The sequence below is a fragment of the Narcine bancroftii genome, chromosome 5 (assembly GCF_036971445.1).
Source record: "Narcine bancroftii isolate sNarBan1 chromosome 5, sNarBan1.hap1, whole genome shotgun sequence".
Taxonomy (NCBI): domain Eukaryota; kingdom Metazoa; phylum Chordata; class Chondrichthyes; order Torpediniformes; family Narcinidae; genus Narcine; species Narcine bancroftii.
This window is the reverse complement of record NC_091473.1, coordinates 33,090,308-33,108,271: the sequence shown is the minus strand read 5'-3', so window position 1 is coordinate 33,108,271 and position 17,964 is coordinate 33,090,308.

The window sequence follows — 17,964 nt, the reverse complement described above, 5'->3', positions numbered from 1 at the left end:
CTGTACATGGAATGCAATAGAAACTAAATGTTACCAATATATTACAGTCCTGATGTTAATTTATCAGTTTTTAACACTTTGGAACTAAACATCACCAACACAAGCCTATAGTCTAAATTAGACCTTTCCAGTTTTAATTCAGATTACTTGGTCCTGTCATGTGATAACCACCTTCTATGGAAAGAAGCCATATGACGAGTGGGAAGTGCAATGGGAGTTAGAGATAGATAGATAGACAGACAGACAGACACAGTTGAACGGCATTGTGGAATGATGTCCTTGGTTATGTTAGACTGTAGCGGCCTGCACACGGAGACAAGGACCAGCCCGCAAAATGGCCGATGAATGCAGCGACCGCGCAGACCTGGGGGTGACAACGGCCATCATCCCAGGTGACCTCCAAGTGGCAGGAAGATGGGAGAACTCTGGCGGGAACAGCGGACAATCCCAGGCCAAAGTGCCTGGGCCCCATATATGCACGACGGCCAGAGAAATAAACCAGTCTTGTTTTCCAAGGCTTTGGTGTGCATGTCGATCTCTTCCACACACGCATAGCGTGATCGCTACATTGGTGACCCCAACACGTCCAACCGGCAGTTGGACCCAAAGATGACAGATCAAGCAGGCCAAGGCTCAGTTCCAGTTTTGCCACATCACTGATGATGACACCAGCTACTTCTACGTTGGAAGCACCCTCAACTAGGACACAGTGGCAAGGGTCGTAGATTTCCTAAGTCATCCTCTGGAGCAAGGCAAGCACGCTGCCTGATTGCTACATATGGATGGATTGGGGAACAGGGCCCCATTTGCCCTAATGAGAGAGATGGTCACTCTAACAGAGGTCCACAAGCCATGCCTGCTCTTTGAGCAGATCTTTCTGGAGCAGATGCCGAAGATATCCGATTCTTGCACACGAATGAAGACTTCAGCGACCCTCAGACAGTTATGCTCAGACGGTCATGCTCTGGAGAGTGAAGAAGAACACCAGCGGCATTGTAGACCACATCAACAAGCCCCACGACCAGCAACCTGCGAGATCAAGACCAGCGGAGAGGCTAGTTAACATCCCGGGACAATTCTGCTGCTATCATCAGCGATGGGGTGCGGAGGCCTGTTGAGGCCACCCACACTGCAGGTTTACGGGAAACACCCTGGCCAACCGTCGTTTGATGGCTGCGGTGCTTAGCCCACATGATAGCCTCCTCTACATCTAGGACTCCTTGTCAGTAGGCATTTCCTAGTTGAAACTGATGCTGAGATAAGCGCCCTATCCCCCACAGGCCTCAACACACGCAACGGCAAACAAAGCCCAGCACTGAGGGCAGCCAACAGCTCCTCCATTCAGACATTTGGAGCCTGCACAATTCCCCTTTGGTTCAGAAACAACTGTTTTACCTAGACCTTCACAGCAGTGGCGCATCTGCTCCTGAGGGTCAACTTTCTTCAGGCCCACTGCTTGCATGTTGACCTCAAGGGACAGCACGGTGCATGCCAGAACTTTCCAGACTCTGCCTCTTGCAGAAGCCTAGCTACCCGTCCCCACCTGGACTCTATTACACTTTCGGACAATGAATTCACCCTTATCCTGGAGGAGTTCTCCTCAATAGTGGTAACGCAGTTCTCCGCGGCTGAGCCAAAGCATGGGATAAGTCCACATTTTGACCGAGAGCACCCCACTCTATGCCAGGGGTGTGCCAACTCCCTCCCAAAAAGCTTAACCTGCTGAAGGAAGAGTTTAAGAAAATGGAGGAGTTGGAGATTGTACAATGCTCCGACAGTCCCTGGGCCTCCTCCCTCCACATGATGCTCAAACTGCCAGCTCAACAAGACCACCACGCCTGACAGATATCCCATGCCCCATATCCAAGATTTTGCTGATAACCTGCATGGGCCATGAGTGTTCTCTAAAGTGGACCTCATCCAGGGGTACCACCAAATCCCAGTTCACTTCCAGACCATCCTCAAGACAGCAATCATAACCCCTTTGGCTTGTTTGAATTTCTCCACATGCCATTCAGTCTAAAGAATATGGCACAAACTTTTCAGCAGCTGACGGATGCAGTGGGCCAGGACTTCCCATTTGTGTTCACCTATTTCGATGATATCCTTATCTCCAGATGCCGCCATAAAGACCACACTGCCAAACTGAGACAACTGCGCACCCACCTAAGTGAGTTCGGGCTGACAATCAACCCCTCAAAGTTCCAATTCGGTCCGGACACTATTGACTTCCTGGGGCACAGAATAAATAGACACTGGGTGACACCCTTCCCTGAGAAGGTCAAGACAGTCCAGCACTTCTCTAAGCCACACACGGTAAAAGGGCTACAGGAATTCACTGGTATGATAAGCTTTTACCACAGATTCATACCGGCAGGCATCATGCATCCCCTCTTCACGCTAATGGCAGGCAAATTTAAAGACATTACCTTGGACGATAAATGTTCCAGGGCATTCCAGAACTCGAAAGATGCACTGGCCAATGCCACCCTCCTGGTCCACCCCAGAACAGAGGCACTTACTGCCCTAACAGTCGACCCCTCCAGCACAGCGGTAGGGGGCATGCTGGAAGAGCTAACTGAGGGCCAGTGGCAACCCATGGCCTTTTTCACCAGCCACCTCCACCTCCTCCAGAGCACAAATACAGTGCATTTGACTGAGAGCTATTAGCACTGAAACCTGGTGGTAAGACATTTCCGATACTTTTATGAAGGCCAGAAATTCAAGGTCTTCACCAATAACAAGCCGCTGACCTTCACCTTCCAAAAGGTATCGGACCCACAGTCAGTCCAACAACAGAGACACTTGTCCTACATGTCCAAATTTACCATGGACATACAGCATATTGAAGGAAAAAAGTAACATGGTAGCCGATGCTCTGTCACACCCCGCAATCAAGTCAATCCATGCCCTGTCTCCAGGGTCGACTACGTGACCCTCACCAAAGCACAGCAGCTAGACCCTGAGACCTCCTCATATAGGACAGCTGTCTCCAGCCACAAGGTAGAGGACGTCTTCATCGGCCCAGGTAACCTGACACTGCTATGCAGCATTTCTACAGGCAGCCTCCATCATTCCAGCTGCATGGAGGCACCAGGTTTTCAACACCATACACAACCTGGTTCACCCTGCAATCTGCGGCACAGTCAAAATGGTGGCCAAAAGATTTGTCTGGCGTGGCCTCCGTAAAAAAGTTAGCCAGTGGGCCAAAACCTCCATGAACTGTCAGTCCTCCATAGTGCAGGTTCACATGAGAGTACTCACACAGACTTTTGAACCAGCGCGGTACAGGTTCAGCCACGACCACATTAACATAATGCGGCCATTACCAGTTTCCCGTAGGGCAAGATACCTCTTAACCATGGTGGAACGCTACACAAGGTGGTAGAGGTGGTCCCACTGCCTGATACCTCCACAGAGACCTGCATCAGGGTGTCTAGATTTAGGATCCCACAGCACAAACTCAGACAGGGGGCCACAATTCACTTGTGGGCTCTGAGCAGCGCTGGCTAACATTTTGGGATCACAGCCAATGGCTTGGTGGAGCATGCCACAGGCACCTCAAGGCAAACTTGATGGCCTGGCTTAAAGGTACCAACTGGGTGAACAAACTGCCTTGGGTCCTGTTGGTGATTCATACTGCACCAAAGGAGGGCTTCATTGCCTTGGCAATGGAGATGGTCTACGGTACACCTTTGATCATTCCTGGGGAGTTCCTGACCCATAATAAATGCCCAGAAGATCCTGCAGTAACCCTCAAGAACTTTCAGCGAAAACTGAGGTCCCTGGTCCCACGACAAACCCCATCATATGTCCAGCCCAAACATAATGTCCCCAGGGACTTAAAGACTTGTCAGTACATATTTGTGAGATGGGTTGTCCCTACAATGACCCTTCAAGGGGCCCTACAGGATCATCAGGGACAACGGTTCCACCTTCATCCTCAACTTTGGCGTTAAGGAGGAGACTTTTACCGTAAACCGCCTGAAACCAGCATACCTGGACTGTAATGAGCTGGTCTCCACCCCTCGTCTGCAACACAGGGGTAGACTACCCAAGGTTATGGACAATAGCCCTGTCACCAGTTCTGCGGGGGGTGTCATAAAGTGGCCAGCAAAATGGCCGACGAATGCAGCAACCGTGTGGACTTGGGGGTGACACCAGCCGTCATCCAAGGTCACCTCCACACAGCGAGAAGATGGGGAACTCTGGTGGGAACGCCAGCTAATCTCAGGACAGCGGTCCAATGATGCGGGGCCCTGACGTCAGCACCTGGAGCCCATATAAGTGCGAGGGCCACAGCAATAAACCAGTCTCGTTTTCCAAGGCTTTGGTGTGCATGTCATTCTTCACCATGGTTGCGTAGGGCAAATGCTACAAGACAATAATAACTGATCATTTAAAATTGACTTAGGATGACCCCAAGATTGTTACAATTTTTGCATCACTATGTTTGTGTCACTTTGCAAACCTAAATATAGTGCATACCTGTATCCAGTTATCACACAAAAAGTATATTTCTTGAAGTACACCAGGACCAAGAAAAATGTGATAAGATTATACACAGATTATAAAATTGTTGTTGAAGTTCACACAGTAGCTTAAGGCACAAGTTATGACCAATCTCATCCCAGTATAACATGTTCTTCTTTGGCTTGGCTTCGCGGACGAAGATTTATGGAGAGGGTAAAAAGTCCACGTCAGCTGCAGGCTCGTTTGTGGCTGACAAGTCCGATGCGGGACAGGCAGACACGATTGCAGCGGTTGCAGGGGAAAATTGGTTGGTTGGGGTTGGGTGTTGGGTTTTTCCTCCTTTGCCTTTTGTCAATGAGGTGGGCTCTGCGGTCTTTTTCAAAGGAGGTTGCTGCCCGCCAAACTGTGAGGCGCCAAGATGCACGGTTTGAGGCGTTATCAGCCCACTGGCGGTGGTCAATGTGGCAGGCACCAAGAGATTTCTTTAGGCAGTCCTTGTACCTTTTCTTTGGTGCACCTCTGTCACGGTGGCCAGTGGAGAGCTCGCCATATAACACGATCTTGGGAAGGCGATGGTCCTCCATTCTGGAGACTTGACCCATCCAGCGCAGCTGGATCTTCAGCAGCGTGGACTCGATGCATACCTGTATCCAGTTATCACACAAAAAGTATAACATGTACACTGTTGTAAATGGATCTTTATAGGTCATGGCAGGAATGAAATCAAACTAATCTAGAGATGAGCCTTTGGAGTTTGATTTCCACTTCAAACACTTCAAACTATCTGGCACTTAAGTGCAGTTCTTCATTTTCTGTTCAGAAGATTCTCTCATATAGTAAAATAAACACCATCTCCATGTACACTTCACACAACCACAGGTAAATCTCTACCAGGAAGGCAAAACTCCCTAGAAAACAATGGAGGTCACAAAATTTATGCAGTGAGGAATCTTCATGTCATGATGCAAGGTATCAAGTTAACAATGCAGTTTTCTCTGGGTCTGTTTTTGTGGCTGTTTTATTTGTGAGTTGATAAGATTTACACAAGTAGAGGAAAACAAAATTGATAGCATGTCAAGTTGCCAAGGTAAACAGAATGAATCTTACTCAAAAAGTACAAAAAAGAAAAAATGCATTACAGATTTATTCTGTCCTACAACATCCCAACCTCATCGGAGCCAATGAATTACTTTTAAAATGCGGTCATCACCATTTTGTAGGCAGTTATAACCATCCATTTATCTATGGCAGTCAAAGAAACAGCAGATGAGAGTGAACTTCTTCTCTCAGCCTTGACAGATGCAAATTTCCCAGCTCTTTTTCCAATGGTGCTTTGAGGTCTCTTAAAGCTTGCTCAATAAATGGATGGATTATTTACAAATGGGCGATCTGACAATGCAGCGCTTCTTAATTATTTGGGGAATGAGGACTAACCACATACCCCCTCCCCTCACCCATCTCCCCATTACCACCAATTCTTACGCTACCGACATACACCAAGCCAAATTTACAACAACTAATGAACCTATTCCTGGACAAAGCAATAGAGAGGGATTCGAGAATGCTCAGGTGAAGCCTAATTACAAATCGCAGAATTTGACTAAATGGCTCATTGTTAGATTAGATTAAATATCATTGATTGCCATGTAATAAAATAGAACTGTAATATTACACAAAATTGCCTTTAGTCTGCTATAAAGCAAACAAAGACTCGCCATTAGCATTGCCCAACACGTCTTACAATCAGAGAAAGAGAAGCAAAAAAAGACTGTCCAAAGTCACTGTGCCTGTGATTCACCTCCAGCAGTCCTGTCACCTCTGCAGCCACATAGACTGCAGTTCAGTTTAAACCCTTTAGCAAACCGAGCCCAGATCCAAACTAAGCTGTGCGTTCTCCATTATTCAAGAAATGAACTTCAACCACTATTTGTTCCTGTGATGTATCTTCTAGCTTGTATCATGCTCTTCTTTCACAATCATTTCTATTCTTAACATGATTTGATTGGATGGCAGAGCTGTGCCATTCGGAACATTCACCCGGATGTATCACCTTGAAAAATTAATCACTACCTCTTCAAATTGCTCGCGATTAAATGAAAACATGTCCTGAACTCAATCTGACCATTGCCATTCCAACCCTGACATGAGTCTAAAGATGTAATATATTTTTACCATTCAACCTTATGATTGGCATTTGGAATACGACATGTAAAACGTAATTACTCATCCTCTAGTCCCTCAGTTAACATTAATTGTGCATTTATTTATAATGTCCTGAGCATTATCATGTTATTTACTTGCCTGCTCTGACCCAAGGTCCCATCAGGGTTGGGCTGGATAACCAGACCCCAATACATCGCCATTGCTTTAAAGCTTTTATGATGGCATTGAATGTACAACTAAGCCAAGCTAATATTTAATCACCTCAGAATTTGAGAAGTTTGCACATCTAGTTAAGATGTGTTACATTTCTGTATAGTGCCATGAGTTGCAAATCCATCTTGAATATAGCAGTGACTCCTCAAAGTATTTTGTTTAGAATTGAATTAAATGGAATTGAATTGCAGAAGCTGATTACATAGTGCACCTTCTACTATATTGAGTGCTTATTAGAATTGAATAAATGTCCATCCTAATGTACTTAAAATAGCAGCACACATTAATACCAATCTGGATGGTTAAGGTCATGCACAGGGTTTCAGAATGCTGAATCCATTAGAGCTATCTTTGCAGAATGCAGGTCAAGGGGTCATGTGGAAGCAAAGATGAGATAAATTGATACTTCTCGATGTCTATGGACAGTCAATTCATTATTTCCAGGAGGATATTGTATCACTGATGAAGTACTGTGGACTAGTAATTCTAGTGCAATTAAGTGGATGTGCTGTAGTGCAGATGGAATGAAACAATCACGAGGCATCCACCTCACAGTTCACCGGTTGCCAAAGCCCAAGGCATAACTGAATGGAAGTGGGATGTTATTCAAAACGAAAATGTTCCCCCACAGATTGGGACCAAAGCAGTGTTTGGGGGTCAGGATAGTCATAAGCCGATCGTAGTCCATTTTCTGGGAAAAGATTCAGGAGGCCAAGAGAGATGGGCAGAGAAAAGGATCCAGGTTTGTGTCTTGACTGACTGAGAGCAGATGGGAAGAAGCCTGAACATATTTATGAGTGTGGAGAATGAGGTGGGTTATCCTGGGTTGAGGCAAGAGAGAAATGAAGGAGTGGATCTTCATGCTTGTGCCAGGATTCTGGGGAGACTGATTAAGGCCTACACTTTGGTTGAGGGTGAAGGATTATGATGGATGGTGGCCATTGCCTCAGGTTACCGTAGGGTGAAGGGGAAAGGAGCAATTGGCCTGTAGTTTGGGTCAGGAGCGGGAGAAAATACAGTATATCACAGAAAAGCAGGAACTCACCTGGTATTTTCACTGTCCAAAAAAAAAACAAAGATATATTGCCAATGTTTTGGACCTGAGGAATAAGCAGAATGAGCAAGAAGCAGGAAATAGAAAGTCTCCAAATTGAGGCAATGTTGGCTGGGAATTGGATATGATGACGAGGTGCCGGGAGAGAGGGGCCATACTATACATTCAAATTGGTCAGGTCCTGGGCCTTGAGTGCAATCAGAACTCAATGTAATTAACATAGCGGCTTCCTGCATCTACATAGAGATTAAACATGAATCAGGAAGTTAATTGTGTTGGAGATTTTTAAAAATGTTAACTTTTTCTTTTTTATCTTGACATCTTGATCCAATTTGATTTCCCTCTGTCCATTCCACTTTTGTTCATAATGTAGTGGACAATGAGGACAATGAGGAAGGATACCCAAGTTTGTGACAGTTGGAAAAGTGGGCCAAGATGTGGCAAATTGAATTTAACACTGGAATATTGTGCTGTGGTAAGTCAAAACAGGGCAGGACTTATGCAGTGAATGGTAGGGACCTGGAGAGTGTTGCAGAAGATGGAGGAACCTTAGGGTATAGGTGCATAGTTCCCCAAAAGTGAAAACTCAGGTGGACATAGTGGCAAAGAAGCAGTTTGGTGTGCTTGTCTTCATTGAGCAGGGAACACAATACTGAAGTTTGGACCTAGTGATTCAGCTTTACAAGGCATTGATGGGATCACACAGAGTATTGTGCACAGACTGATTGCCCAGCTGTAGAAAGACCATCATTAAATTGGAATGGATGCAGAAGAGATTTGCCAGGATGCTGCTGAGACTAAAGGGCTTAAGTTATAGGGAAAGGTTAGATAGACTGGGTTTTTATTCCATAGACCATAAGAGGCTGAAGGGTGATCCTATAAAGATTTATAAAAATATGAGGGGCATGGATAAAGTGAATGCTCAGCTTTTTCCCAGAGTATATAATTGTAGAATTAAAGGGCATTGATTCAAGGTGAGAATAGAGAGATTAAAGAGGAATTAGGGGAAACTTTTTCACTCAGAGGGTGGTTCGTGTCTGGAACAAACTGTCTGAGGAAACTGTAGGAACATGTTTAGTTTTGACATTCAGAGATGTTTGGACAGATCTATGGATGGGAATAACCTAGAAGGATATGGGCCAAATCTGGGCAAATGGGACCAGCCTAAAATGCCAACTTAGTCATCATAAACGAGTTGGCCCAAAGGGCATGCTCCATGTTGTATATCTCTACATTTCCTGGAGAAATGTTTATATAGTAATTTGATAATCTGCAATATTATTTTCTGCCTTTCAGTTATTCAGACAAGAATAAACTCCAGAGGGTTGTTAACTTGGCCTGCGACATCACAGGCCCCAGACTTCACTCCATTGAGGACATCTACATGAGGCGTTGCCTTAATAAAGCAGCCTCTATCCGCAAAGACCCCCAACTACCCAGGCCATGCCCTCTTCACTCTGTTACCAAAAGGTACAGGAGCCTAAAGACGAGCACTCAGCGCCACAAGGACAGCTTCTTCCCTGCTGCCGTCAGATTCCTGAATGATAATGAACCAAAGACACAGCCTTAATTTTCATGCACTAACTATATATTAAAAAATAGCAATAATAATGTCATAAGATGGCTATAAAATTATGCATATTTACACTTTGATGCAGCTGAAAAACACTGAATTTCATGTCTTGTTCATGACAATAAATCCTGATTCTGATTCCTGTGATTCTAGCCAGCCACTATAAAGCCAAATTGGTACCTTGTGCAAATATCTGTACCACTATGACGTCTCCCCAAAATTGCGCTTGAGATCCTGGATCAAGGGATCACTTGACTAGATTTCAGATCCTGGATCTTTTGGAACCTATACCACCATTCAGCTTACTTTGCAGCAAAGAAATGCCAACTACCACAATAGCAGCAACCACAATTATTAAAAGAAAAATCACTGGAATTCCTGGATAAGCTAAACAGACGTCTATGCTCCAGCCAGACTGCATTTACATTGACTTCTCTCGTTTCCTTTAGCCACACCCACCTGTCCCATCTCTCCCCTTCCCCGTCCCTCCTTTTCTCTAGCTCTGACTCTCCCTCTTTCCTTTTTCCTCCAGCCCCGCATTCACAAAACCAATCAAATCCAACCTTTCCTCTCTGTCGTCCCATCCATGCCCACATATGGCTTTGCCTGTTGGCCTTTTAATTCGGGTGTCTGCCTGCTTTTTGCTCTAGTATGATGAATGGCTCAGGCCCGAAATATTGACAATATATCTTTATCCTTTATGAATGGTGCGTGGCTTCCAAAGTTCCACCAGCAGTTTTATGTGTGTTACTACAATCACAGCACCTGCAGACTTCTGTGGGGTAAGCAATCTGAATAAATATTTATGCATAGTATATGCACACATATTTAATCATTTCGCCAAGTTGCAGTTAAAATGAAAGGTATCATTCTCCCAATTTTCTTTTTGGTACTTCCTGGTGGTTGATATTAAAGTAGTATAATCTGCATTCTTTGAACACGAGACCACTTGCTGTTGGCATAAGGTGAATCAATGCTATCAATGCTATGAGTGGTCAACCAAGTGGCTACATTGAATTTTCGTGGGCAATGGTGAGTGAATATCAATGGAAGGTTGTTAAGTTCTTATTGGAGGTGATACTCATGTGGCACAAATATTTTTAGGGCTTGATTTAAGCAGGCACCAACTGTTTCCTTAGCTGAGGAATTACAAATTAAACTGAACACTGCCAACATAATAACATCACTTCTGATCTTCTGATGAAAAGAAAGGCTGATAAAGCAGCTTAGCCTGGATGCTCCTCTGTTAAACTCATAGAAACATAGAAACATAGAAACATGGAAGATAGGAGCAGGAGTAGGTCATTCGACCCTTCGAGCCTGCTCCGCCATTCAACGAGATCATGGCTGATCTTAAAGTTCAGTACCCCGTCCCCGCCTCTCTCCCTAACCTTTAATACCCTTACACTGAAGAAATATATCTAATTCCCTCTTAAATATATTTAATGAACCTGCCTCTACTGCCCTCTGTGGCAATGAATTCCACAGATTCACCACCCTCTGGGTATAGAAATTCCTCCTCATCTCGGTCCTAAATGGTTTGCCTATTATCCTCAAACCATGGCCCCGGGTTCTGGATTTTCCCATCATTGCAAACATCCCATCTGCATCCATTCTGTCCAGTCCTGCCAGAATTTTATATGTCTCTATGAGATCCCCTCTCAATCTTCTAAACTCCAGGGAGTACAATCCCAATTTGCGCAATCTTTCCTCATAAGTCATTTCTGCCATTCCAGGTATCAGCCTGGTGAATCGCCTCTGCACTCCCTCCATTGCAAGAACATCCTTCCTTAGATAAGGTGACCAAAACTGCACACAATACTCCAGGTGGGGTCTCACCAAGGCCCTGTACAGCTGCAGTAAGGTATCCTTGTTCCTACACTCAAACCCTCTTGATGTGAAGGCCAACATACCATTTGCCTTTTTAACCGCCTGCTGTACCTGCATGCTCGCCTTCAGAGACTGGTGTACAAGTACCCCTAGGTCTCTCTGCACTTCCCCATCTCTTAATCTATTGCCATTCAAATAGTAATCTGCCCTCCGGTTTGTATTACCAAAGTGGATAACCTCACATTTATCCACATTGTAGTGCATTTGCCATGTATCTGCCCAGTCCCTCAATTTATCCAAATCACACTGGAGTTTCCTGACCCCCTCTTCCGTGCACACAACCCCTCCTAGCTTAGTGTCATCTGCAAATTTGGAGATATTACATCCAATCCCCTCATCCAGATCATTAATGTAACTCCTATAGCAATGAGCTGGAGCCAAGATAATTGGCTTCCAAATTCCACCAATATATCTTTTTGTAGCTCCAGACGGTTCCTCTTTGATTCTCAATGTCTTCAATTGAAAAGATATCCTTCATGTTGCAATATCACTTTTGTATCAAGGGCAGTCAGTCTCACTTCAACCCTGTGATTTTTTTCCTCCTCGATCTCTACAACAGATTTAATGAGGACTAAAACCAACTAAAAGTGGCAAGCCCAAACTGTGGATTATTAAGCAGGTTAGTAATGAGTAAGTGAAACTTGATATTGCTGTCAATGTTCACCACTTTGTTCATGATTGAGAGCTTGCAGATTGGCAAGTTACTGGCCAAACTCAATGTGCCCTGCTCTTTTTGGACTGGATATAAGGCACTCCTCTATTTTGTCAGAAAGTCACTTTTATAATAGTAATGGACAACTTGGCTGGAAGTGCAATGAGCTCTGGAGCTTCACAGTAAAAAGCAAGGATGTTGTCAAACCCATAGCCTCTGCAGTCTCCAGCATATTCAACCTTAATATCATGTAAAGCGAATCAATTTTTTGTCCATGTCAATCAAGACCTCAGGAGGAAGCGAGGATGTATCATCCATTCAATGATTCTGAGTGAAGATAATTGTTACATTTTTGCCTTGTCTTTTACATGTAACTGATGGAGTATGCTATTGTCGAGGATGGCAGCACTCTTGCAGTCTGTTCCTGCCATTCATTAGCTGGTTAATTGGCCACCCACTGAACTTCAATCTGATCTGTTGGATGTGAGCATGCTTAACTCTGCAACAAATGGTTTCTATCCTTAAGCATGCAGGTAGTATTGTGTTGTAATATCCAACTGCACAAATTTAAGCCACCTAGGTGCTGTTCCTGACATGCTCTTCTGCAATCTTCATTTAACCAGGGTTAGTTTCCTGAGGTAAGTAAGAATTTGTGGTAATATCTATTCTTCCGCTGTTGGAAGTCTTCGGTGCTTCATGGATATCCATTTCAGAGCTCCTAACATCGACCCAATCCTAGTTGGCCTAGAAGTAGAATAACAAACCATGATGGAGGATATCCTCAAATCTATAACTTCTGCCAACAGCACTAATTGCAGATGTATTTGTGACAACTGGATAGGTGAAGATAAAGTCAAGCAGGATTTTCCCCATTTCTCACAAACTTCTGTATCCAATTTGTGTTAACCTCTAATTTAATATTAAACTATATTTCTTTTTCTAAAAAAAACTCTTAGTAAAGTAAATTATAGAGTTAAAATATTGTATCTGTATTCTTAGTAAGTTAGCTGTGGGTTGGTACAGGTTAGGACATTTATAGAGAACCACTGTTTTCTGAGAAGAGTGTTCATTCTTAGACAGACAGAGCTAATGGATTTCAGGTGGGTCTTATTTATTCAAGAACTGCCGAGGAAGCCATCTGTTTTTAATCCAAGCCACTTAAGCCTCTTGAACAGAGATGAGGCCAGAGGCTGTTACAGATATGGAATGGTTTTGAAAAAGGAACAGAATTTTGGTGGAAATAAAACTGATGCTCATGTGGTTTCCAAGAATTGGGACTCACCTCAGTGATGATATAAAGGTCACATGATTTGGAAAAATATATTACCGAATTCAGACATTTTGTTTTCAGTTTTGGAACAGTTCAGATTGGAGTTCACAGAAGTCAAAACCCTCTGAGAGACAGGGTTGAGCTACAGTAACCAGAATTGGTGCTCTTTGTTGTGCGTTACTCCTAGAAGAAGGGGAACACAGAATCTGTGGCTTTTAAATTAATGAAGACCACTTTGCTCTCTCTTTGGAAAAGAGGACAGAATTCTACTGGGTCTATTTTTGTGTTTGGCCACTTTGTTTAACCCTTGTCTGGTGTGTGACTTCATCTTGGAAGAAGATAACCACAGTTGTTTAACCCTTGTCTAGGTTTCTGAATTAATTGTGGAAAAAAAATAACCACATTCGCTGTATTTGAGAAAAGGGAAGATTCTTTGTATGTAAAACATAATTGTGAGGCCTGAAGATATAATGTTTAAAAGTACTTTATATTTATTTCTGAACTAAGAAATTAAGACCTCAAGCAAGACTAAAATGATGCTGAACTTTTAAAGATTGACTTTTCAGAGTAGGACTTTGAATTATAAATACATACACACACACACATTTACATTTGTGCATAGTGGTATTAAGTTAAGTTTAGGGTTAAGTAAGACATTTTATGTTATTAATAGTTTAATAAAATCTATTATTTTGAATTTACCATTGTCTGGTGAAATTTCCATTGCTGTTCTTGTGTTAGTGCTAACAAAGTCCCTTTAATCCCAAACATAATTAAAAGGATTATTAGTGTGTAACACTTGGCATACACCCATGTCTTTCATCCAGATCATATTAGTGTTGCTGTGCCATTCCTAGAGGTAAACATTGCACTACTCATCCCGATTGTAAAGTATCTGCTTGTAGCAAATGCCAAGTCCACAGTAATACCATCCATTGAGAAGAGAATTTCAGATATACCTTTTATTCATTCACAAGTTGGAAGAAACAGTTCAGTTTCACACTATTTATCATCTTGAAATTAATATTTCCCTACAAGAAATTGAGTTAACTGTAATATCTGGTTAATTAGTCCAGAAAATGTGTTCTGATCGGAGCTGATCCTAAATGTCTTTGTATTCCACATTTACAGTTCCACAGGTATGTCGTGCATGTCATATTATGATGTAATGTCATTTTAGTGCAAATTTAGGAAAAGAAAGCAAGGTAATTTGATGCAAGCTCTTATGAGCCCTTAGGGATTGAGGCCTGATTTAAGTGCTGTCTAACAAATGACCTAGGAGTTGAAAGAGAAACAAGTTTGGTATTCAGGGATATTATAACTGCATTTTATAGATCACTCCCATATTAGGTGCCCGAAAATTAGAGTGATGATTGTGGAAGTGGTGCATTAAATTAAATAACACCATTTCTGCTTTAAGATGAAGGTGCAATAAATTTTTAAATATCAAAAAATGTAGGTTTTGGAAATTAAAACTAAAACAGAACATTTTCAGGTCAGAGAAAACAGGTAAATTAATAAATTTACTAAATAACCTTCAACAGAATTGAAATCCATTCTTTTTTTCAGATGCTAAATGTACATTTCAGTGGAAAGATTTGTGTATTTTTTAATACCATGGAGCAAGGATTGGCAAAAGAAGAAACAAACAACTCTGACTAGTCTTATCAATAACAATGTTATTAATTAAAATGACACATTCATCACCTTATACTTTTATACCCAATACACAAAAGTATTGATGAAACTCAGGCCATGCAATGTTCTTTATGCAGCAAAAGTATGTAACCAACATTTCAAGCCTGAGCCCCTCATCATTGGTACAAATCAAGGGTGGCCAACCTTTTAATTTTTGTTAGATATATAGCACGGTGGGCCATTTCGGCCCACAAGTACATACTGGGGTGTAAGTTAATTTGGCGGCACAGACTCGTGGGCCAAGATGGTCTGTTGTCGTGCTGTATGTTTAAATTAAAAATTAAAAGTTTGGTCACCCCTGGCATAAATACATTTATATCCCATGCTTCAATAAGCAGAACTTTCATACTTGTCACAATTTTCCTGAACAGCTATTCACAAAAATTCTAAACACATTTCAATATTGAAAATATTTAACAATATTTTATGATATCAGGAACAGATACTTAGTACATTTTCATGCGACAATTAAAATTCATTTTTACTCATTTCCCCTGATTCTATGTTGTGGGAACAATATAAATATTTTCTTTCTGAGGACTTCATGCAAAAAACCAAATACGCCATTGACAATAAAAACTTTCAAAATCAAAAACAAATCTTCAGGGGTCCTTGCTTAAGGTAACATGGACTGAGATTTACTGATGTTGCCCCCTCTGACACTTTTGGAATATGCCGAGATTTTTTAAAAATTACGGATTGAGTGACCTTTCCAAAACTGGTAGTACCATGAAGAAAAGCAACAAATCACCTGTCAGAACTGACTGCTATTGGCCTCTTTGATCCCTTTGAGCCCATTTCTGACCAGTTCTGGTACAAGACCAGCGTAGAACCAGACCCCATTATTTTTCCACAGTTGAAACCAGTTGAGAAAATCTAAGCTCTAAATTATTACCAGATGGAAATCACTTTCTCAGTCTAGTATCTTGAGTGAATGGTTCATTCATCTCACCTTTCTGAATGTTTATATATTTTCATTTAATAAATCTAGAATTAGATATTATGAATATGTATTTACAAAACCAAATTAAGAAGAGATTTCATTGACTTGCATCCATAAGTAGTAAATTGTATCCAAACTAAAACTGCAATAAACTGCAGTCTTGTCTAGGAGAGACATGAAGGTATTAAGTGATTGAGGGTCTACCCTAGATCAGGAAATAAGCTCTCAGCAAAGTGCAACTGTTGCAGTTCAATGTTAATTGAAATAATCCTTTGAACACAAGACACTCAAAAGAAGGCACTGTCGTCAGCAAAATTCAGGCTTGAGAGCTTAGGTCAAGCACAAGCCTCACATTATATTGTTAATGGGTTATAATTAGTTCTACGAAGTCAGACTGTAGTATCATTGTTTTTCATCAGACTTTAGAGGCCTATCAAACTGTTCTGAGTTCACTTGTATCTTGTCATTGCACAGTGGTAGATCGCGATGACTTTCACGTTGTTGGCAAGTTATTCACTGGCAGTGTGCAAGAGCCCGAGTCTCAAAACATTAGCTGTTTAATACATGTCCTAGGGAAATTTCTGCAGTATTCCTGTGAATTAATTTGGACACTACAAAGTTAACTTCAGCAAATTATTAAGACACTTCTAATTTATTCAATCATGAACAGCAGGCTTGTTAAAATAATGAAAACTGATTACATGCAGAAGTGAAATATTCTTCTCTGATAACTCGAGCAGAGGTTTGGGAAAATTATCAAAAGACATAATGACTTTCACACACAGAGTAGGATTTATGCAGAAGAGCTGAAAGAAAAGAGGGCATGATGAGAAGTAAAAGCAAGAGCAAGGTACCATGGCCAGCACCAAGGAGGGAGGCATAGCCCACCCAAATAAGTACTTGTGCCCCACCACCTGCAACACTAGTGTCACTAGCGTCCACACGATATAAGCAGCCTGTTTGTCCATTATGTCGGGAGGTGGGGGGGGGGGGGGAAGTGTGATGGCAGCCCACGAAGAAGTTCATGGCAGGTATGGCATCCCCTCCCTACCCCGCTGAGTGAGTGTTCAAACTTCAATTTGTGTTTTTCACCCCCTCCCGCCACCGCAGTTACCCTAAGGCCCCTCGATTAGACTTGTTCTGACGCTGACTCTGAGGGCATCCCGTTTCTTGAGTCAGGTTTGCCAAGCAACACAATCATAGTTGATTTGATATGGGTTTCAGCACCACTTTCCTGAGTGTTCACACTAACTCTACACTTGCAAGAAAATCAAAACCATCCGTATCAATCTGGGCAAGACATCAGATATTGAAACAATCTGATTTATGAGAACTACAGCAATCCTCTTGGAAAGAGGATTCCAAAGAGTCATTCCCTATTGAGTGAAAAAATTTGTCATGAATGTCCAATCCTTTTTTTTTCCAGACTATGACCCCTGATTCTAGAAACCCTGCCCAAGGAAACATCAAATTCTCAACCCTCTATCAAGTCCATAAAAATCTGTATCTTTCAGGAACATCATCCCTCATTCTTCTAAATTCCAGAGAGTATGGTTTCAGTCTTTTCCATTTCTTCTTATTGGACTTCCTCCCTATTGCAGTAATCAATCTGGAGAAGTTTTGTTGCAATGCCTCTACTGCAGGTGTATCCTTAGCCCAGTATACTCCAAGTACAGTCTCTCATAGGCGCTATGTAATTTCAGTAAAATGTTTTTGGCCTTGTATGGCAGGGGTATACATCACTCGAAAAGAATTATATTTGGGAAGACTGAACTGGTCATACCCCTGAGGTAGCCCCCAAGAATTTCCGAATGACCATGAAATAACTGTTTCACCATAAACATGCGCAATTAGCAGTTTCCCTTGTTTCCCATGGTGATAAACAGGAAGGTGTCACAATTCAATGCCATCCCATTAAAAAATGACATAAAGCACATTAATGTAGCAATCTGGCATTGAATGGAAGGGTTGCAGTGATTCACAGAAGTATTATTTCAATGGTTGCTTCATGCTGAGTGAGGGAGTATCTTCGGAG